Raw genomic sequence first — 23859 nt, 5'->3', positions numbered from 1 at the left:
TAAGGTAAGGGATACGACCGAAGAACTGCTGCAATAATTTGAGCAACAAAAAAAGCAGGCACTAAGTGCCATATAGACGGGTTTGCACAAGATGCAAATCCAAACAACTAGGCTCCAGGAAGGTACAGGGCAAGGTAGTGTGACATCAACTAGTTTGGCATCGAGGACCACTCAAGCAGCAAAGTTGGTTTGATCCTTGGATCTCCGGGTAGTCGCGGTGCCTGATGGAGCTTTGAGCGCAAAGACGGATGCTGACGAGGCCACTATTAGCGCTTTGAGGAACATTAGTCTGACCTTGGCCGTGCTCCCTAGTGAATTCCTTCACACACTACAAGCATGTGTGATTGCAGAGATCAAGGCTTGAGAGTAGCGCACGCTGAGCTTGATAAGCGAGCAGAAAGTCAACAACGAACATATGTTCTTGGAAAAATAACAATGATAACAACATGGAAAAAGGTTCAGGAGCAGAACGAGCGCATTGTAGCTGTGGTAGCCGAAGCATGTATAATAGTTCCAGAACTGCACATCTCAGAAGAAGCGTCGTTGGAGGCCAAGATTCGAAAATTGGCTGTAGGTATGCGCGATGCAAAAACCGAAATGGCCAAGGTTCAGCTTGAGCTGAACCTAAAGATTATAGAACTTGAGTTGAAGTCACAACCTTCAAGTCCACCAGAGGTAACAGAACATCGTTTTGCCACTGTGAAATATGGAGTCCATGGAGGTACTTACGACTTTGTAGGAAGATCCTAACCTATAGAGGTTGAACATAGAGGCCTGAGAATTGTAGCAGAAATATGATGAAGCAAGGGCAACAGTGCACACCGTCACTATAACGCAAAGGTTGGTAAAGCTACAGGAGGCAAAACAACTGCTTGAATAGGTGGAAGCAGTGCAGTGCAAAGAGGCAGTCCTCAAGGTTAGATTGGGGCCTTTGCTAGATAAGGCCTATGTTATCTCTGCCACCATTGGGGAGAAGTTGGCCAGCTTGCAGAAAACACAATAGAAGATTGAAGAAGATAGTGTAGGACCAACAATAGAGTAGCTGGTGGAGCAGGTCAAGCAGGCAGCCACGCAGAGCACAGCTGAAGTAGCAGTGGCGCAAGTGGAGTTGGGAGGTCTTCGCAGTAATATCTCCACACCAATAGAGTGACTCAAGGGCGAGTCACAGTATTTGTGTTGGGGCCTGTTGGGACAAGGCCCCCTAGGGTCAAATTTGCGGCTAAAGCCCCATTTTTAGGGTAGAAAGCCCAAGTTTTGTTATGTAAAATGTAAAGTCTCCACAAGTTACGCTTGCGGAGCACGTAGATGTTAAAGTGTCATAAAGGGTTTTACCCTTCGTTTATGTAAATTACGTGGGCTTTTGTAGATCCACCCATGGTTCGTAGACCATGTGATTGTATAAAAAGGAGAGTCTTAGAGAGTCTAAGGTAGCTAAGTAGTTCATGACGATGAAGATGAATGTAATGGGTCAATAGAAGTGAAGAGCGAAGAGTCTTAGAATATAAGAGAGGCATTGCAGCTTAGTGTGCAGAGGCCTAGAGTAGAGTCCGTAGCTAACTGCGCGGACCCCTGCAACTGAGTGTGCAAGGTAGTATTGAGTTTGTAAGAAGATATGAAGTATCAATAAAGGGGTTATTCTAGAAATATTTGTGTTTTGTCTATTTCCTTCTATTATGAATGAATACGATTATGTTATGATGAATAATGGGTTTATGAACTAATACTTTATTGATGCGAGATCTTGCATGTTTTATATTGTTATATGAATGCAAGTAATAATATCTATTTACACGAAGGATATCTTAATGCATGTTAAAGTTATCAAATACTTAAGCCGATCTGGGTAAGTACAGAAGTAGGAGTAATTATAGAGGCACGTAAGGGGTTGATTCACTTGTTTTGGCTTGATGAGCCCTGACCCAGGTTCAGCGTTAGTTAGCAAGGCAAATCCCTACACTACTGGTCCTTTCGGCATTAGCCCACAGAGAGCGGACCGAAGTCTCACCCAAAGTAGTATGGGGGGACGCAGGAACCAAGTTTCCGCACCCTGAGATGGTCGTGATGTTGATCAATACTTTTTGATCCTGCCTTTGTGCAGGTTGATAAGATTCTAGGGCTTATCAATGTTCCTTCTCTTATGTCTTTTAGTACCTCTGTGATGGTACCCAACTAATCTTCGCGCAGCCCTAACCCGAGGTCCAGGCACTTATGCGCCGCTATGACTGCATTACTGTAAAAGTTCCCAAGTTATCTTAAGTGTTACCTAATCTACCCTGCATTTGTAGTTACCTCTATGTAAGCCTTTATTCTTGCTTGCATTCATTTAACATATATAATCGAATACATTCACGCATTAAATAAGCATTATAATGTAAACCCAGATCGTATCATAATATAATCAGATGCATTAGATAGAGAAAAAATACACAGTGATTTGCAAATTACTTCTCTTTATTGATATCTCAAGTTCAATACAGATTCGATCCACCCTGCGCACACAGTTGCAAGGGTCCGTGCACTCAACTACAGAGCCTCTACCTATGCTAAGACCTGAGAACACTTAGAACTTCTTACCCCCAAAATCCTTCTTGCTTCTTTTTCTCTACTACTACTTTCTTAGACTCTTCTAAAACTCCCTTTTTATACAATCCCATGGTCCACGGACCATGGGTAGATCTTTACAGGCGACATGAGACTTCACAAAACAAGGGCGGACAACCCTTTGACCTCTTCCCACTCTGCGACCAAAAAATGCATAGGCTTTACACCTTTATTACAAAATTTGGGCCTTCTGCCCCAAAACATGGGCTTTTAACCCCAAAACTGGCTCTTGGGGAACCCGTTCCCAACAACTTGTTTAGGGTCCATGAAAGACAATCATAGACCTTCGCGAAGTTCTATAGGTTGATTAAGAGAAGTATATCGATAAGCCCTAAAGGGCTTATTGATCTGCACGAAGGCAGAGTTAGGGCATAAAATGACATTACGCTAATCTCTATGTGTGGAAACTTAGTTCCAACATCCCCCCATACTGCTTCGGGTGAGACTTCAGTCCGCGCCCTGTGGATTGATGCCAAAAGGGCCAGTAGTGTAGGGATTTGTTTAGCTAAACTTAACTCTGACCCTAGGTCAGGACCCACTAAGCCAACATGAGGATTGTCTCCATGTGCCGTTGAAATGGGAGGATTTCCTCCTAGTTCATTAGAACCCGAAGAAACGAGAAGAACCTAAGAAGTATGAGCTTCACTCTCTATGAGAAAGGTAAAATCAATTGAAGGTGGAATCAAGTCAACCATTTTCTCAACCAATGGATGGTTGAGAACAAACTCATGGGATTCACATTCAAAGTGAGTGGGATTGATTGGAGACAGATTCTGATCAATCACTTCATCAACTAGTGGAGGCTTAGGGGAAAGCTTTTGATAACTAGCCGAAAGACAAGGTTGAGAAGCTATAAGGTTTTCCAACACTTTTAAGGATTCATCCATATAATGAAAAAGGAGAATAGGATGATTCCCTTCACATAACCTATAGGGAAAATTAATTTTACACTTCTTCCCATGGACCTTATGATCACTAGTTGTTGGTTTGTCACCAACATGATCTCTAGAAGGTGACGACAAAGGTTGATGTGATATTGTGGACCACACTTCTAATGCCTGTGGAATACCAGGGAAATTTCTAAGAAGGTGGCCACCCTTACATAACTTGCAATGGAATTTAACTTTGTGGGGATGATTGGAAGGTTTCTCCATAATAGTTTCATTGGTAGCAGTGGTTTCTTGCTTCCCCCCTACTTCTTTTGCTTCTTATTCTTCATCATTTTCTTGTTCTTCTTAGCTTCCTAGTTACTAGAATCAATACTTTCAACAGATGAGGAGGAAGATAGGGATGGAGAAACAGTAGGTGAAGAAGGCAAAGGGTCAACTTTAGTATCAACTTGAGGTTGATGTTATTCAGGTGGAGGAGAACATGGTTGAAGAGAATTTTGGACATTCAGAACCATAGGGGTCGAAAACAACCAAACTGGAAAACCAATGGTAATTCTAGGAAGGGACAACGTTTCTGTAAAAGGAGCACCAATATTTCCAAAAGAAGGAAAAGGACCAGGATTACTGTCAGAGGGGTTTATTTGATTGGTAAACTCAGGAACTATTTCCATTAGTCTCATCCTAAGATATACTAAGGAGATGTTCCATTGTGATGATGTTGTTTCATGGTCAATTAATTGATTTAGAAATTAAAGACAAAATAAAACAAATGGGTAACTAGGCAGATAAGGATTACTTAGTTACTATGAACTGCAATATACCACCTTGGTAAACCAAGGATTTATGTATGTGCAAGAAATATCCCCTAATGTTGTGTTTGGTGTATCACAATATACAAGGAGACTAACTCGGTTACCTATGGATGGATCACAACCTAGTGGGGACTTCCAAAATATAATCGAAGGTACATCGAAGCGCAGTCTGTAGTAGTGTTGTCTAATGCATAACCATTCGATGAGAGCATTCTAGTATACTTATCATGCATGAAGAGCCATTCGATATACCCAAAGGTACATGGAGAACGATCTGATACACTTATGTACGTGGAATGACATATCGCCCCTGGAATGCAATGCTGGAAAAAAAATGACAATGCCTACATTTTAAGATCCTAGAACACGTCTCTAGCCTAGACCTCTAAATGTTCGCGTTAATGTGACAAATGCTCCCTAGTTTGATTGAGTGAATTTTACAAGCTTATCTTGAATTATGTTTCGATTCAAGGCTCAAAACTTGATGTCACTTGAAGACACCTATGATGCAACTAATATGACAAAAATAACTCTTTTGATTTTCCTTTTAATAATGAAAGGCCTAACTAAGTAGGGGAAGAAGAAATCAATAAACAATGCAACAAAAAATTGATGCAACAATAGATATCCTCAACTTCACTATTCCTACCCAAATAAAATCCATATATGATGCCAAACCATGCAGTAAAATCTATGCACGATTTCCATGAAAAATATGCAATTGTAATCTATGAGCAATTTTCTTTCCTGTAGTGAAAATGAGAATTCTAACTATGCAAATGTAATCTATGCAAGATAATTCTTCAAAAAAGACACAAGATGATTCCAGATTAGCGAAAGAACAATATAAAAGGACTACTTATGCACAACAATACCTTATTTCACTGATACAATAAAAGAACCATTCAAGTGTAAGTAGAGGAAATTTCACAAAAATGATGCAACCCAATGAAATCAAAAGTGATCTGAGATTTCATTAATAGAGGATGATGACACTCAAAGGCGATTGACACTCATACAAAATTCAAAAATGAAATTAAAAACACAATAAAATTGTTAAGAAACTGAAGCAAACCTCTTAGTAACAACCAAAGGAAAATTCACTCAATTTCACACAAAATAAAGTGTTGTATTGGCTTCAAAGAGACACTGATAAACTTAGAAAAGTCAAGAAAACATTCTGGACGAAAGGATATCAAAGAGAAAGGAAAGGAATGTAATTGTTTTTTCATCCTATAGGATCAACACAGGTGCAAAAGGGACACCAATGTGTTGCAACATAGGTACAGAGAAGGCTCAGGTGCGTTGAAGCTCTCTGTCTTTAGATCAGGGAGTGTGCTGTCAAAATACATCACAAGAAATGCAACCAATCTCAAACTGGTGTTTTCCTAAGGCACCAATTTCTCTGTGTTCTCCAGTATGGTCGCCAATTCGTTATGCAGAATTTTCACTATTGCGGACAAAGGTGAGTTCCCTAGGTCTAGTGGTCTAACCTAGAACAACAAAAGACAAAAGGCATAAAGTTTTCCTTAGATAAATTAGAGAATGGGAAAGAACCCTACATCGAAGCTGTAGCAAGCCTTCCTTTCCTCCTCACATGTAAGTTCCAATTCCAATTCCAAGCGCTATAATTAGAACCTGCACATATGACTAAAACAAGCAAATGATCCACAAGATCCATGTATCATATTCTAACATCTCCATTCAATTAATCAACAAGGCATTGAAATACATGAGTGCTAACATAACACAAAAAATATAGGAAAACAAGATACTCTTTGTGTTAATAGATATAGGAGAGAGTTTACAACCATAAATAGGAGCTGACTTTGTATATATCTCCCCAAGTTGACTTGTCCTTCCTTGTCACAAAGTACACCTCGACACCAACCCTAATGCATGAATATGGTAACTCCTTTAAGCTCAAAGCAACAACATAAGGGCATAATTAATCTCACCATGAGGCTATGCAAGACAGTAAATATATAGGATAACAAGGGTATTTTTAGGATTTACCATCTTAGGCTTGAGATCCACTTATTATGGGACGATGAGCTCAAGAGATAAGAGATAAGTCCATTAGGATAGGATCAAACAGGGATTTGAGATCTCTATCCGAGGAAGATAGTTAAAACCACCTTGGAAGCTTCTAGAAGAGGAAGCTTCAAAGATATTTTTTATTTTTCCAAAATTTCTAGAATCAACACACCGACAGAAAGGAGAAACTTGTGTTGGTAAACGTTGGTGTCCAAGAATGCAACCTGCACTAAGCATAAGTGGGATAAAGGGCCAAGTGCGTTGGGGATTAAAACAATGATTTTAAGCAGTTAGTCCCATAAACTTAGAATTTTTGGAGAAATGATGCTTAGGGATTTGTGAAGGTATGGTGACAAAATGTATATGGATTTTGAATGGCCCGATTTGTAGGCCTATTGACTAGATGTGACAAAATATCCTGTAATAAGGTTTATTAGACAAATAAAGGAAAATATGCCAGATATACTTTAGAATGTCATTTTTGTACTTTAATATACTAGAAATGAAAGTGTTAACTGTTGGAATTATGGCACAGGTTTGGAGCTATGGCATAGGTGTTGTCCTTGATGGCAACTCACTTTGGTGACAAATCTCAGTTCAGGCTTTCAGAATGAAGGAAAAGATATATACGCAGGTTCACCTAGACGAAGTCGCGTATACACGCGGGTTATACGTTACAAAAGCGCGTATGCGTATACACACACTTTCACGCAAGGAAAAATGCATACATGTTGGAGAACTTACTTTTGGTCTGTGTTAGTTCTTGGTAATTGAACCTATGGTTTTGGGCCATGGTATCTCGTCAGAAGTGTTGATCCCAAGTATTGGGTCCATGGTATTGTTTTGTTATGGTTTTGGACCGTGGTATTGTGAAAGGCCTAAGACTATAAAAGAGAAGGAGATCACTTGGCAAAGGATGATCTGAATTATTGAATATCTAAAAAAGTGCTAGATCTAGAATATTGGTGATTGGGTTATGGTGCAGATCTGGATCTGAATGAAGGAGGAACCTAAGCGAAAAGAGAAGGATAAGTTCTATTGATGGGTCATAATCTTAAGGCTTGAATATCTTTATATGATTTTGATCTGTTATATGTGGTGCATGCTTGATCTATAAATCTGATAATCTGGGTTAATTAATGTCTGAATATTTGAAAGAGTGAAATATCCTTTATAGATCTGTACGCAGGTTCAGTGAGGCGAAGGCGCGTATACACATTGGTTATGTGAGTAAAAACAGCGTATACGCAGGTTCATCCATACACAAAAACGTATGCACGCAGGTTTCTGGTTATTGAAGTAGCGTATATCTCTTGAGTTGTGTTTCTGTTTATTGCTACAGTGCTCTGGGTTCAGAATTTGGTGTGTGGTTACTATTACTATGTTCTGGGTACAACAGTCAGAGAAGTATCTATTTGATTCAGCTGTTGTTGAAAAGGAGATTGGTTGATTCTTGATGATTGATTGATGTTCATGGATCCAGTTTGAAAATTTATGAAACGTGGTCCCTGGAAGAAAGAGAAGGTTGTAGCCTTTTGTAGGCCAGCACCTACGTACTAGTATCTTGGCTAGTAAGAGCTAAGGGGGTTGTAGCTCCCTTCCAGGAGAAGCTGGAAAAAGAGAGAGGGTTGTAGCTCTCTGTAGGTTGTAGCCTGCGTACTGGTAAAGGACTGCACCAGTATAGAATCATTTTAAAAAGAATTTTCTAATTAAAAAAAGATAGAGACGAATTGTAGCAGGTGGTTTTCACCCACATTGGGTTTCCACCTTATATCTTGTGTTCTTGTGTGTGATTGTCTTCAGCTCTATTTTACTGTTTCTGGTTACTGTTTATTTGATTTTGATACACAGATTAATGATCAACATCTGTAAGATAAAGTAAATTATAAGTTTGCATGGTATACGCGGGTTTCCTTGTACGTAGTTGCGTATATACGCGGTTTTAACTAACTGAAGTAGCGTATATGATCTAGATTTGAAAAAGGAAATAATTGACTTGATAACACTGATTCACCCCCCCTCTCAGTATTATTTCCAACAATTGGAATCAGAGCAGGTCCTTCAGAAGAAGCTTGATCGCTTGAAGGAAGATCTATCATCATGAGCAACTACGAGAGAGAAGCATCAATCAGGCCACCAATTTTTGATGGGACCAATTTCGTCTATTGGAAGGTAAGAGTTACAGCCTATCCTCAATCTCTTAGTACAGAAGTCTGGGATATCATAGATACAGGGTACACTTTTCCTTCAGCAACTCCTACAGATCCGGCTGGCCAGAAGCAATATGAAACAAATGCAAAGGCTGTCAATACTCTATTAGGATGTCTATCTCAATCAGAATTCGTCAAGGTTATGCAGTATAAATCCGCAAAAGAAATATGGGACAAGATCGTTCTGAGCTATGAAGGAGATGAACAGGTAAAACGAGCAAAACTTCAAACCCTCAGAATTCAATATGAAAATCTCAAAATGTACAATGATGAAAGTGTGGCTAACTATTTCTTACGTATAGATGAGATTGTTAATTGTATGAAAAACTTGGGTGAAGAAATAAAAGAGGCTGTTGTGGTTGAAAAAGTTCTAAGATCTTTGTCCCCTAAGTTTGAATCAAAAGTTTCTGCAATAGAAGAAAAGGAGAATCTACAGAACCTTACCATGTCACAACTGCACGGAATTCTAACTGCTTACGAAATGAGGAAAGGATGACCGTCAGACAGAAGAGAAGTTGCATTCAAGGCTTCAGGCAAAGGAGATTACTATGAGTCAGGACATCTATCAGAAGAAGAGGAAGAATCAAATTTTGTCAAGAACCTTCAATGGGGTGCTGGAAGATTCAGAGGTAAGTTACCCTTCAAATGCTTTGCTTGTGGAAGAGTCAGTCACTATGCTGCAAAGTGTCCTCATAAAGACAAGCTTGATAAAGGTAAGGAACGTGTTAGATGGAACAAGAAACAGAATGTAAATAAGAAAATCTATTACACTCATGAAGACAATGATGGACTTTCAAATAATGATGAAGATGAGCAAGGTAATAATTATAGACTTTTAATGGCCTTTGAAGATGATGATTTCATGGATGCTATAGATGAAGAAGGTCTGTATGAGGAAATTTCCAAACTCAAAATTTGTTTAGAAGAGAAAAATATGATTATTGATACTCTGCAATTCCAACTAGCTGAAAAGGAAAAACATCATGAAAAGTTGGAATGTGAAATTGTGGGTCTTAGAAAAGAGATTGAGAAAACAAAAGTGCTTAATCTTAGATTTGTTAAAGGATCTGAAACTCTAGATAAGATTATCAATGTGCAGCGTTCTCCTCTAAACAAGACAGGTCTGGGATATAATGAAGAAGCATCTCAAGCGCAGAAACCATCCACCTCCAAAAGTTATCTTGATGCAGCAAGGAGGAGCGAGCAAAGGCCTAATAGAAATCACCAAGTAAATCAGGGACATTTTACCTCAAGAATGAACAAAGACTATTAGGTAAATCGGGGGAAATCTACTCTAAGGACAGAAAGAAGCTACAACTAGCCTCAAGTAAAACCTTCTCAATTTGCCTCAAGAATGGATGTCAATAGAAACTACAATCAGGTGGCTGGTAGATTTGATAATCATAGGAGTTTCTTCAATGGCCAATGTTTTTCTTGTCATAACTTTGGCCACAAAGCAGCTCAATGTGTTGCCTATAACACAATCATGACTAGAGAAGCTCAAAAACAAAGGAGTATGACTGGGATCGTAAAAAGAACCTACAATAACTTTTCTGCTCTTGAAAATGAAATAGAATGCTCTATTTGTAGCAACTTCGGTCATGAAGATTCTAAATGCAGGAGAAGGTTTTGGCAGACAACTCAGAAGGAGCAAGCCTCAAGTGTTAGAACATGGAGAATGAAGGAACCACAACCAGAGAGATGTGGTATAGCTTTATATGCGGAAGGGCAAGAAAATCAATGGTACATCGACAGTGGCTGTTCGAAACATATGACGGGTGATAAAGAAAAAATTCAGTCATATAGTGCCTTAGAGAAGGAGAATAAGGTCTCTTTTGGAAATGACACCCCTGCTCTCATAAAAGGTAAAGGTTCTATTCAGTTGAAAGAAAAGGTCAAGGCTGGAAATGTGATGTATGTTGATGGCTTAAAGCATAATCTATTGAGTGTCAGTCAGATGTGTGATCAAGGAACTGAGGTAATCTTTCGATCAAATGGATGTAGTGTTCGTGATCTTGATACAGGAAAAACAGTGATCAAGGGCGTAAGATCTCCAAATAATTTATACATATTCAAAGAAGGACAACCTCAATGCTATCTAAGCAAGAATGATGAACACTGGCTATGGCACAAAAGATTGGGGCATCTTAGCTTCTCACAGATAAGGAAAGCATGCAAATACCAGGCAGTTCGTGGTCTTCCAGACATCATAATTCCAGACAATACAATATGCAAATCGTGTCAGTTTGGTAAGCAAACCAGAACTGACTTCCCTGAGAAGGAAGGATCAGCTAGCAGGCCACTTGAACTTGTCCATACTGATGTATGTGGTCCATCTAGGAAAAGGTCACCTCGAGGAGAAGAATACTTTATATTATTCATTGATGACTTGTCCAGGATGTGTTGGATAGGACTTATGAAGCACAAAGACGAAGCCTTTGAAAAGTTCAAATCATTCAAAGCCTTGGTGGAGAACGAATCAGATCAGAAAATCAAATGCCTCAGGTCTGATAGAGGTGGGGAGTTTACCTCGAATGAATTTTTCGATTTTTGTGAAGAACATGGAATAAGAAAGGAATTCTCTAAAGCTAGGACTCCTCAGCAAAATGGAGTAGTGGAAAGGATGAACAGAACGGTTCAACAAATGGCTCGTGCTATGCTTGATGAGTCTGGAACTCCCGCAACCTTCTGGGGTGAAGCCACATTTGCTGCAGTTGTTATTCTCAACAAAACAAACATCCAGGTGAACAACACTCAAACTTCTCATGAGCTCTGGTATGGTGAGACTCCTTCAGTAAAACATTTCAAAATTTTTGGAATCAAATGCTATATTAAAAACAATGATGAAAATCTTGGCAAGTTTGAACCTAGAGTAGATGAAGGCATTCTCCTTAGTTATTCTCCTCACAACAAAGCATACAAACGTTACAATAAAAGGCTTGGAAGAATTGTCGACAGCATTGATGTAGTGGTGGATGATGAAGAAAACACTCCCAAGCAGGTAAGATCTGAAGACTCCGAAGATGATGAGGACTATCCATCAACATCAAATCAGATTCATGATGAAGAAGAAACCCATGAGGCACTAGAGGAACAGATAAGGATAGAAGAAAAGACTCCATCCAGATATGTTCATAAAAATCATCCAGAATCTCAAATTTTGGGGCAGAAGGAGGCAGGTATACAAACTAGAAGAACAATTGCAGAAGCCTCAAGCTATTTGGCATTGCTCTCCTCCACTGAACCACAAAATGTAAAAGAGGCATGCAAATATGAATGCTGGGTCAAGGCAATGGATGAATAACTTGAGCAGATCGAAAAGAATAACACTTGGGAGTTGGTTCCTAGACCAAAAGATAAGAATGTCATAGGGACAAAATGGATCTTCAAAAACAAGTTGAATGAAAATAGGGAAGTGATTAGAAACAAGGCTAGACTTGTTTGTAAAGGGTATGCTCGACAAGAAGGAATAGACTTTGAAGAAACTTTTGCTCCCATTACTAGACTTGAGGCCATCAGAATGTTCCTTGCTCTCTCTAGCTTTCAGAAGTTCAAAGTATTTCAAATGGCCGTGAAATCAACCTTTCTGAATGGAGACTTAGAAGAAGAAGTGTACATTGAGCAACCAGATGGCTTCATCCTTGGCAATGATCCAAATCTTGTATGCAGACTGAAAAAGGCTCTCTATGGTCTTAAACAGGCTCCAAGGGCTTGGTACTATCGTTTGGATAAATACCTTCATCAACAAGGTTTTTCAAAAGGATCAGCAGATAGCAATCTTTATATAAAAATTGAAAATGAAAAATTTCTAATACTTGTTGTGTATGTAGATGATATTATCTTTGGCAGCAATGAAGAAGCTATGAGTCAAAACTTTGCCTTGGTCATGCAGAAAGAATTCGAAATGTCATTGCTTGGAGAGCTGATGTATTTTCTTGGTCTACAAATCCAAGAAAATGAAGGCGGTATCTTTTTATCTCAAACCAAGTACCTCAAGCAGATCTTGAAGAAATATGGCATGGAAGATTCGAAACCAGTATGTACCCCTATGGTTACAGGATAAAGCCTCAGTGCAAATGATGAATCAGCAGCAGTGCATCAACCAACCTATAGATCCATGATTGGAAGTCTGCTTTATTTGACAAGTACCCGACCAGACATCATGCATGCAGTGGGAATAGTTGGAAGATTTCAGGCAAATCCTAAGGAAACTCATCTTCAGGCAGTGAAGAGAATTTTCAAGTATCTTCAAGGAACTCAAAACTATGGCCTGTGGTATCCAAGAGATACAGATCTCACTCTTCATGCTTATACAGATGCAGATTGGGCTGGAAGCGTGGATGACAGAAAAAGCACAAGTGGTGGTGCATTATTTATGGGTTCCAGATTAGTATCTTGGTTCAGCAAGAAACAGAGTTTGATTGCTCTATCTACAGCTGAAGCAGAATATGTGGCTGCCGCATCTTGTTGCACACAACTCCTTTGGATGATGCAAACTTTGCAGGATTTTCAAATCACTTGTACTCCACCTATCTCCATCTTATGTGACAATACAAGTGCTATCAGTATCTCAAAGAATCCTGTCATGCATTCAAAGACTAAGCACATACCGATCAAGTATCATTTTCTCCGAGAACAAGTGTTGGAACAAAAGGTCAAATTGGAGTATGTTCCCTCTAAGGAACAAGTTGTTGATATTCTCACCAAACCACTGCCTAGGGAAACTTTTGAATACCTCAGACAGAAGCTGGGAGTAGTTGATGCATCATCTTGCTGTTGAAACTTGTCTGGTTCAGAGAAAAATGGGTGTACGCGAGTTGCCTGAGGAGGATCCACATACATACGCCGGTTTATGCAAAGACAGTCGTGTATATGGCAGGTTGAAAGAAATTAGTGGGGACAACCTCTGGTTGAAGAAAGTTTGATATGGGTCTGACAGAGACCTTCTGGCACAGGTTCAGGGGGAGCAGATAAACTTCTGATAATGCATTGTTGGCATTACATTAGAAGCTCTTGGTTCAGGGTCTCAGCTGTTGATCTCAGGTGGAACAAATGCAGAGGGAGAACAGAAGGAAAACATGGTTGCTGATCTGAATAGTGATTGACAGATGATGCTGATATAAGTTATTGGTGACTTTTATAAGTCTTGCTCTAAATATTTCGTCTCTATGTCATGTATCTCTTTTATGGTGTCAAGGTCATGTAACGGCCTATTTTGATTTCCCCACTATGCCTGGGATGAATGATGTAATGTACTTGGTTGTCATATGTAAATTTCTGATGTATCCCCACTTGGTTGGGTGATGGATGTATGTATAGAGTCTTTTGGTGATAGGAAGGTCTTTTATGATGTATATGTCATGGTTCTTCTTGAAGAACATCTTTTTGCAGATCTTGCCTACAGTCAGGGGGAGCATGGTCAGCACAGTAGAGCAGAGATCTCAGCATGTACTCAGGGGGAGCACAACCCTTTTCCCTTGATGACAAAGGGAGAGAATTACTTTGAGGATCTTGGGGTTGCCATCAAGTCCAAAGGGGGAGATTGTTGGCATTATGGCACAGGTTTGGAGCTATGGCATAGGTGTTGTCCTTGATGGCAACTCACTTTGGTGACAGATCTCAGTTCAGGCTTTCAGAATGAAGGAAAAGATATATACGCAGGTTCACCTAGACGAAGTCGCGTATACACGCGGGTTATACGTTACAAAATCACGTATGCGTATACATGCACTTTCACGCAAGGAAAAGGGCATACATGTTGGATAACTTACTTTTGGTCCATGGTATTTAGTTCTTGGTAATTGAACCTATGGTTTTGGGCCATGGTATCTCGTCAGAAGTGTTGATCCCAAGTATTGGGTCCATGGTATTGTTTTGTTATGGTTTTGGACCGTGGTATTGTGAAAGGCCTAAGACTATAAAAGAAGAAGGAGATCACTTGGCAAAGGATGATCTGAATTATTGAATATCTGAAAAAGTGCTAGATCTGGAATATTGGTGATTGGGTTATGGTGCAGATCTGGATCTGAATGAAGGAGGAACCTAAGCGCAAAGAGAAGGATAAGTTCTATTGATGGGTCATAATTTAAGGCTTGAATATCTTTATATGATTTTGATCTGTTATATGTGGCGCATGCTTGACCTATAAATCTGGTAATCTGGGTTAATTAATGTCTGAATATTTGAAAGAGTGAAATATCCTTTATAGATTTTTACGCAGGTTCAGTGAGGCGAAGGCGCGTATACATGTTGGTTCTGTGAGTAAAAACAACATATACACAGGTTGATCCATACACAGAAGCGTATGCACGCAGGTTTTTGGTTATTGAAGTAGCGTATATCTCTTGAGTTCTGTTTCTGTTTATTGCTACAGTGCTCTGGGTTCAGAATTTGGTGTGTGGTTACTATTACTGTGTTCTAGGTACACCAGTCAGAGAAGTATCTATTTGATTCAGTTGTAGTTGAAAAGGAGATTGGTTGATTCTTGATGATTGATTGATGTTCATGGATCCAGTTTGAAAATTTATGAAACGTGGTCCCTGGAAGAAAGAGAAGGTTGTAGCCTTCGTAGGCCAGCACCTACGTAGTAGTATCTTGGCTAGTGCAAGAGCTAAGGGGGTTGTAGCTCCCTTCCAGGAGAAGCTGGAAAACAAGAGAGGGTTGTAGCTCTCTACAGGTTGCAGCCTGCGTACTGCTAAAGGACTGCACCAGTACAGAATCATTGTAAAAAGAAGTTTCTAATTAAAAGAAGATAGAGACGAATTGCAGCAGGTGGTTTTCACCCACATTGGGTTTCCACCTTATATCTTGTGTTCTTGTGTGTGATTGTCTTCAGCTCTGTTTTATTGTTTATTTGATTCTGATACACAGATTAATGATCAACATCTGTAAGATAAAGTAAATTATAAGTTTGCATGGTATACGTGGGTTTCCTTGTACGTAGTTGTGTATATACGCGGTTTTAACTAACTGAAGTAGCGTATATGATCTAGATTTGAAAAGGAAATAATTGACTTGATAATACTGATTCACCCCCCTCTCAGTATTACCTCCAACATTAACGTCATTTTTGTTTTCATAAACAAGAAGTTCTTGAAGATTAGTTGACTTATGAAATTGGTTAAAATTATGTCTCATATCATCAAGGGCAGAGGAGTAATTAATAGGGAATTGTGCCCATCTTCAACCTCCTTTTTACCACATTTACAAATCTACTCATCCCAAGGTGTTTTTGGGTTAGACTAGTAACCAATTTCACTATGGAGATCACAAGTGTTGGTCTTGATTTTGATAATATTCATTTTTTTTTTTGTTCAAAATCAAAATATTAGAAAAATATTTTTGATCAAGAAAATTTTACAAAACCTTTATATTATTTCAACTTCCTCTTAATAAAGATTTTAATAATTTTTAGATCTTGTCTTTAAACTTTGTAACTATACAATATATAATATTTCTAAATAATTTATATTAAACAACCCTCTTCCAACATCACCCATATTTTATATACCAAAGTAGATGTATAAATAATTAGCAAATAGGGGGTTGAGTTTAAGTAAATGACATTATTTTATATACCAAAGTAGATGTATAAATAATTAGCAAATAGAGGGTTGAGTTTAAGTAAACGACATTGCAAATAACATTATTGGTATTGGTTACATCCAAAACCCAATATTATCAATAAATTTTAAGGAAACTACAATCTACATAGTAGAATCCATGCATATTTCAATGTATTACCTATGAATGGAAATAATTTTATTTATCTATAATAGTTTACTTCTCATTCATTCTTCTTCATATTATGCAACTAGTCTATTATGGGTGTGATTATTCAATTCTCACGTTGTGGCAATAGACATAAATTTGGTGGTGGCATCTCCTAGACGTGATTTATTAGTGGTTATGCGTCATAAGTTCAAAGGTAGGTACCTTGTTTGGAAGGCATGCCATGAACATTTGTTTAACACTTCTTACCATTATCATTTCCAACCTTCCAAATTATGGCCCATACTTAATGGTTACTCTACCAAAAAAAGTCATATTATTGTTTTTCATATGTGAAAGTTTATATACCCATTAGTTACAGCATAATTATGGAATTTTTTCAATCTATGATGTACTTATTTTAGGTAATGATGTCTACTTGTGGAGTAAACCATTTTCCATTTTTTTACTCTTTTAAAAATGTCTCCTTTTAACTTTGGTCAACAATCACATTGTTGTTTGGGTAATATAAGTTATTTTCTCCATAGCTAATTCAGTTGATTAAAAGAAGGTACACCAACCAAGAAGTTTGTTGCTACCAATTTATAAATTAATTGTTACTAGAAACAAATAAATCAAAAGCTAAGAGTTTTATACAAGCATATTAATTAACAAGATCCCCAATAACTAAATAAATTTAATTGATATAACTAAAGTAACATGGTTTATGATCATTTTATTGTGTGTAATAAACCAAATGATTCATTAATGAAGAATGCATATAAAAAGGGACTAGAGCCCATAAAATCATTTTCCAAAGTATATAATTTATATATAATATAAGTGAATGATACAGTTGTGAGTAATAAGTTGTCAAGAAGATTCATGATAAAGTGGTTACAAGACACATCCATGCTCAGGGTGACAACTCTAAGTAATAATATTTGTTTGATATTAACTAATAAATGTAATTTATGTTCATTGTATATCACCCTTCCTCAAAATTCTATGTTATTGATGTAACCGAAGAAACAAGTCGATTTGTTTTTTTGGAGTTTTAAAGAATACTTTCACATTGGAAAAGGATCACTCCATTGAAGGTTTATTTTTCTATGACAACCTACTAATAGGATTCTTGATTAGAAATTGTTGGAATTCAAATCCAAGTATGTCTTTAGATTTTGACTCAATTTATTGAAATTCTATTCCTCCAAATCCAAGTATGTCTTTAGATTTTGACTCAATTTATTGAAATTCTAATCCTCCAAAAATGTAAATATAGTGTTGTGCATACTTAATGTATGTTGATGACGGTAACTTGGTTGGTAAATATCAACAAATTTCTTGTTAGGATAATGACGAGATACCTTGTAGCTTTTTTCTTAATCTAGAACTCAAGATGTTCTTGATCGACTTTAAATTGCATATTTTTGTAATTAATTAAAAATTTGTTTATTATTAATTAGTCTCTAAATATATATATATATATATATATATATATATATATATATATATATATATATATATATATATTCTAGGCTAACACCCATGGAAAATTGGAATCGATGACCTATCTCAATGAGTGCCGTAAAAATGCAGCTATTCACAATCAATCTATTCGTATGTTAGACCTTTTATTGCTATTTTAAAAATTTACAGTTGACTGGTGTTACTATCTCTTCCATTCCACACGGGGAATCAAACCATAGACAAAATAATTATTGGTCCATAGTCCAAAAAATAGTGGAGGAAAGCCACAGTGAGCATATATAGAGTTTAGAAATTATTGATGCCCATTAGAGGGGGAATCAACAATTAAAAACACGTAAATATGGGCAGTCTTGTATGTCCACATGTCCATAATTAACCATGTATTACTAAACAGGAAAAATATTGTCCCATAGGTGGGAAAAAAAACACTTAGAGAAACTAGTAGGGGGGCCAAAATCCTAAACATAACAATAATATTGAAAATCTTGAGCATCAAGATGACAAGGAAGTGTGTTAGGCAGAATTTACGATTGTAGACAAAAGTAACTTCCCTAGACCTAGTGGTCTGGTCTAGAACAACAAAAGACAAAGAACATAGATTTTTCCTTAGAGAAGTTAGAGAATGGAAAGAGGCCTACCTCGAATTTTTAGCAAGCTTTCCTTTCCTCCTCGCTTGTAAGCTCCAATTGTAGGTCTAAGTGCTATAATTAGAACCTGCACACACAACTAAAACAAGCAAAGGATCCACAACAACCAAGTAGCATAGTCTAACATCCCTAGTCAATGAATCAACAAGGCGTTGAAATATATGAGTGCTAACATAACACGACAAATATAGGAAAACAAGATACTCTTTATATTAATATAAATAGGAGAGAGTTTACAACCATAAATAATAGCTGATCTTGTAGAAGTCGCCCCAAGTTGACTTGTCCTTCCTTGTCACAAAGCACACCTCAATCTCAAACCTAATGCATGAATATGCTAATTCGTTTAGGTTCAAGGCGATAACATAGGGGTACTATTAATCTCCAAAAGCCAACCCTGATGCTATGGATGACAATAAATTTATAAGAGAGTTATGGTAGTTTAGGATTTACCATAATGGGCTTAATATCCAAATATGATGGGAGGATGAGTTCAAGGTATAAGAGGTGAAGTCTCCAAGATAGGTTCAAATAAGATTCGAGCTTCTTATCCATGGTAAATAGTTAAAACAATGATTGGAAGCTTCTAGAAGAGGAAGCTTCAGAATTATTTTTAATTTTCCTGAATTTCTAGAATCAACACACCTACTAAAGGGATCAACAAGTGCTGACCAACGTTGGTGCAGAAGGGAGAAACCAGTGTTGAACGCAGGTGGCTAATGGGACAGGGTGCATCACCACAACAAAACCCTGTGATTAGTGTCCGTTTTTGCTTCCTTTTTTGCATCTAGAGCCCATTTTTGGTGTTATTTGTGTCCACTTATCAAATATGGTGCCAAAATTGATGCAAAGTTTGCACCAAGTCTTACACCAAGTTTAGCACCAAGTATTTCAATAGGTTTTGCACTAGATTTTACACCAGGTTTTATGCCAAGTTTTGTGCCATCCTTTGCACCATGTTTTGCATCAGTTTTGGCACCAAATTTTGTTTCACCAACTTTTGCATCCTCTATTGCATCCACTTTTTGCACCTACACTTGCATCAACTTTTGCATCATCTCTTGCATCCTCTTTTGCATCATTTTTTGCATCATTTTTTGCATCCCCTTTGCGCCAAGTTTTGCATTGAGGTTTGTGTCTAGTTCTGCATCTACTTTTAGTGCATCCCCTTTTACATCTTGTTTTGCATCCATTTTACATCCTCTTTTTCATCTTTTATTGTGTCCATTATTGCATCCAATTTTCTTGTGCCATAATTTGCACCTAGTTTGGAACCTCCCTTTGCACCCATTTTTTCTTCTAAATTTGCATCCATGATTGCATCCTCATATACATCTAGGTTTTCATCAACTTTTACATCTATTTTTGCATCCCTTTTTGTATCCACTTTTGCGTCAAGATTTGCATCAGGTTTTGTGTCTCATATTGCATCTACTTTTGCATCGAATTTTGTTGCATCAACTTTTGCATCCTATTTTTCATCCATTGTTGCACCCATGTTTACATCCACTTTTGAATCCCTTTTTGCATTTTATTTTGCATCTTCATTTGCTTCTTTTTTCATCTATCATTACATCCACTTTTGTTGTGACACAATTTGTGCCATGTTTTGTACTTACTGTTGTACCCACGTTTGCTTCCAATTTTTCATCCATCTTCGCATCCTCTTTTGCATCAAATATTGCATCTATTTTTGCATCCACTTTTGTGTTGGGTTTTGCGTCTCACTTTATCTTATTTTGCATATACTTCGATTACATCCATATTTTGCATCCAATTTTATTTCTCCTGTTGCACCCATGTTTGCATCCAATTTTACATCCCTTATTACATCTTGTCTTGCATATAAGTTTGCATACTTTTTTGTGTATGTTATTATATCCACTTTTTTTGTACCACAATTTGTGCCTATCATTGTAACCCACATTTTATTCCACTTATTCACCCACATTTGCATCCTATTTTGTGTCCAATTTTTCATCAAATATTGTTTATGTTTTTTGCACCCATTTTGCATCTAATTGTAGATCCACTTCTGATGCGTCTAATTTTGTGTCCACTATTGCACCCATGGTCCATGTTTACATCCCTTTTTTCATCCAAGCTTGCCTCTTTTTTGCATCCCAGTTTGTGTCCTTTTTTGCGTTCGTTGTTGTATCCACATTTGTTTCACCACAAGTCATGCTAAGTTTTATGCCTACTATTGCACCCATGTTTTATTCCACTTTTTCATCCATGTTTGCATCCTATTTTGTATCCAAGTTTGCATCAAATATTGCATCTAAATTTTCATCCACTTTTGTGTCAATCTTTCTGTCTTTTTTTTCATCTACTTATGTTGTGTCCACTCTTCATCCAATTTTACGTCTATTGTTGCCCCCATTTTTTTGTTCACTTTTGCATCCCTTTTCCAACACTCATCATATTTTTTTCACTGATGATATTTCTTATGACATTGACAATTATGAACAACTGATGACAATGATATGAATTGTGTAAATCAGTTTCCGGATTCATATCGCATTCGACATTTCCAACCAGCAATGATGGTTCATCATCAGGATGAGAAAGATCTATGAAAGACTGGTCTACCATATAGTTCAATAAATAGATGCCTGAGATGAAGAGCCATCAGTAACCCTAGAAAATTGTAATTTTAATGCAGAAGCCGAATCAATTTTTACCCATAACTGTGGATTGATCAGATTAGCCAGAGATATGTGAAGACCAAGAGTTTTTTGAAATAATGTGCTGAGTTCAAACATGGTTTTCTTGATTTCACTGTGAATCAATGCTGGCTTTAATGAATATCCGATTGTTGTAATTTCTTCTGACAGAATGATTAATTTTAGCAAAAGTCGGAATAATAGAAGAATCTTTGCATCTCTTCAAAAAAGTAAGATCAACCTTCCTTTTCACTAAGAGTAATTTGTAACGTGCAAATATGCGAACTCTTTTCATTATATCCCTTCCGTATTGGGTGAGTATCTCGTATTTCATGTTTTTGTGATCCTCATCATTGTGTAAATCAATTTCCTGTATAGATCTTTCTCATCTTGATGATGAACCACCATTGTTGGTTCGAAACGTCGATTACAACAACAACTAAATGTGATATGAATCCGAAAACTTATTTACACAATGATGAGGACTGCAGAAACTTGAAATCCGAGATGATATGAATTATGATTATTATGATAATGACAATGATGATAAAGATGGTGGGGATTACAATGACAATGATGATGGCGATGCTAATGACCTTGGACAATCTTCCCAATTTTTAAATGTTGTCATGGTCATAACCATAATCATTATCTTTTGCATCGTCTTCCAAGTCATCATCATCTAATCATCATTTTCATTATTTTCATCCTGATCATCATCAACAACAATAATGGCATGAATGATGATTATGAGTTCATGATGAAGATGAAAAAAATAATGATAGAAATTACATTAATTATGATGATGGGGATGATGACAATTATAATGACGATGATAATGGTAGTGATGATGATGATCATCGATCATCTCTAAAAAATAAAGTTGTTATTTCTTTTGCATATATCATTTGTTCTAACAACCCTTTTTGAGCACTAGTAGCATTTTTTGGGTTGATGATATTTCTTACGGTACCTATAATTATGAAAAATTGAAAACAATATCCATAATGATGATGATATATGATGATGATGACGATGACTAGAATGGTGATTATGACGATAATGCAATGATGACAATAATGATGACGATGATGGTGGTGATGATGACGATAATGAAGATGATGACACTCCCTCTAAACTAGGGAGCTACTCATAATGAGACAAAAAATGACTCTCAAGTTGAAATATTCATATAAGAAGGGATTTGAATTGATAAGCATCAATGATGATTTACATCATCATAGACAACATTGTCAAAATAGCAAGGCCTTCACTAGCAAGTTCTATCTCTCCATTAGATCATAGCACAATGTTGGGAAGCATAAATTTGGACATCACTGCCTCTCTAGGCACTTACCCCACCAGGATGTTCACCATGCATGTCCTCACATGATCATTTCCTAATCCACTATAATAATATTTGACACCAAGAAATGTCGATCCTCATGACTATACTTATCCTGGATTAATGTACATGACTTATGGTCCCCGATGTTTATCCAATCCACCATTCTCCCTACTCGTGTCTTTACTAGGCTTACGACTGTTACTCTTGGCCATAGTACATGACACATGGATAATATGGTGTCCACCCTCAGTCCCTCTCAACCAACGAGTAGACATCCACAAGCATAAGCCTTTCTCAAGAATACCCATCATTTCCATAGAGAATAACATCATTAATTTGTTTTCAATGCATGACGCCTTTATGATTAAGAATTCATAGATTTGTGGCAAAATATATCCCTTTTTTTCATTTGTGATGAAAGAAAATAAAAAATTGAAAGCCAAAATCATTAAAGATACACTATAATGATTTACCTAAATCTAAACTCTAAGGTTGAAGTGAAAATTCATGTAAATGGTATATCTATGAGTTGTGCCAACCTTATGAAACCTTATTACCTAGGTCATATATATAAGAAAAAGCAAAAGAAATAAAATAAGGCCCAATGAATGGTAACTCATGTATTCACTCCCTCTTTGGAAAACATATGAATATATACACTCCTAGTCACACTTGATCACATGTTTGTGATGGTTAAATCATGAAGTCCTCTTTTCCCCTTGCATTTTCACGTCATCATTTAAGCACCTAATTGAGGATCTAGGGAATGTTTGTTTCCTAAGGGTTTCATGTCTACTCTTGGTTTACTTATGTCACACTACGGTCAATTTATGTGACGGAGTGAAACACTTAAGTTTGTGGAGTTATTAGAACAATGTATTAAGTTAGTCATCACACACACATGTATTGCATCTCATTGATCCACATGTGTGTGTTGGAGACTCATTTCCTGAGAACTTTATTGTAGACTACTTTAGGGCTTTGATGGTATAGCTTACAAAATCTTTGGGTAAACATTTTGATTCATCCTTTCTTTTCCTTGAGATACTTGATAATATTGAAGTCACTCCCAATAATCCATGGAGATGGGGAGTATATATTACTTGTGCTGAAAATAGAATTAAGAAATAGAGGTTTTCCATTTGCAATATTGGAGTCGTAGACGTTGGATACATGGCAGTATTCCTCGATGTAAATTAACTAAATTGTATTGTCATAATGAGAAAAGAGGTAAACATATTAGTAGCCTTAATGTCTTGATCATTCCAAATAATAGCCATTACACCCAGGTATCTCAAACCTCACTTAATATTTTTGTTTTTTAATCAACATTATTGATGGGTACTTTGTGTACCATTTTTATTTTAGGAGTCTTTGTTTTCCTTTACTATTGAGGCCCCTCATGTTCCATGAGACTATTTTCATGGAGAATTTACATGGAAAGGAA

The 23859-nt window shown here is 37.2% G+C and overlaps 1 pseudogene; it reads left to right on the top strand.

The window, feature by feature from the left end:
- The first annotated feature begins 336 nt into the window (after nucleotides 1-336).
- Nucleotides 337-23859, top strand: part of LOC149210481 (transcription factor MYB88-like) — a 62894-nt pseudogene continuing 39371 nt past the window's right edge.

The sequence above is a fragment of the Pinus tabuliformis genome, chromosome 1_2, assembly GCF_031772625.1.
Source record: "Pinus tabuliformis cultivar Carrire ecotype Pingquan chromosome 1_2, CPIR1, whole genome shotgun sequence".
NCBI lineage: Eukaryota > Viridiplantae > Streptophyta > Pinopsida > Pinales > Pinaceae > Pinus > Pinus tabuliformis.
This window is presented reverse-complemented; position numbering and strand designations above follow the sequence as displayed.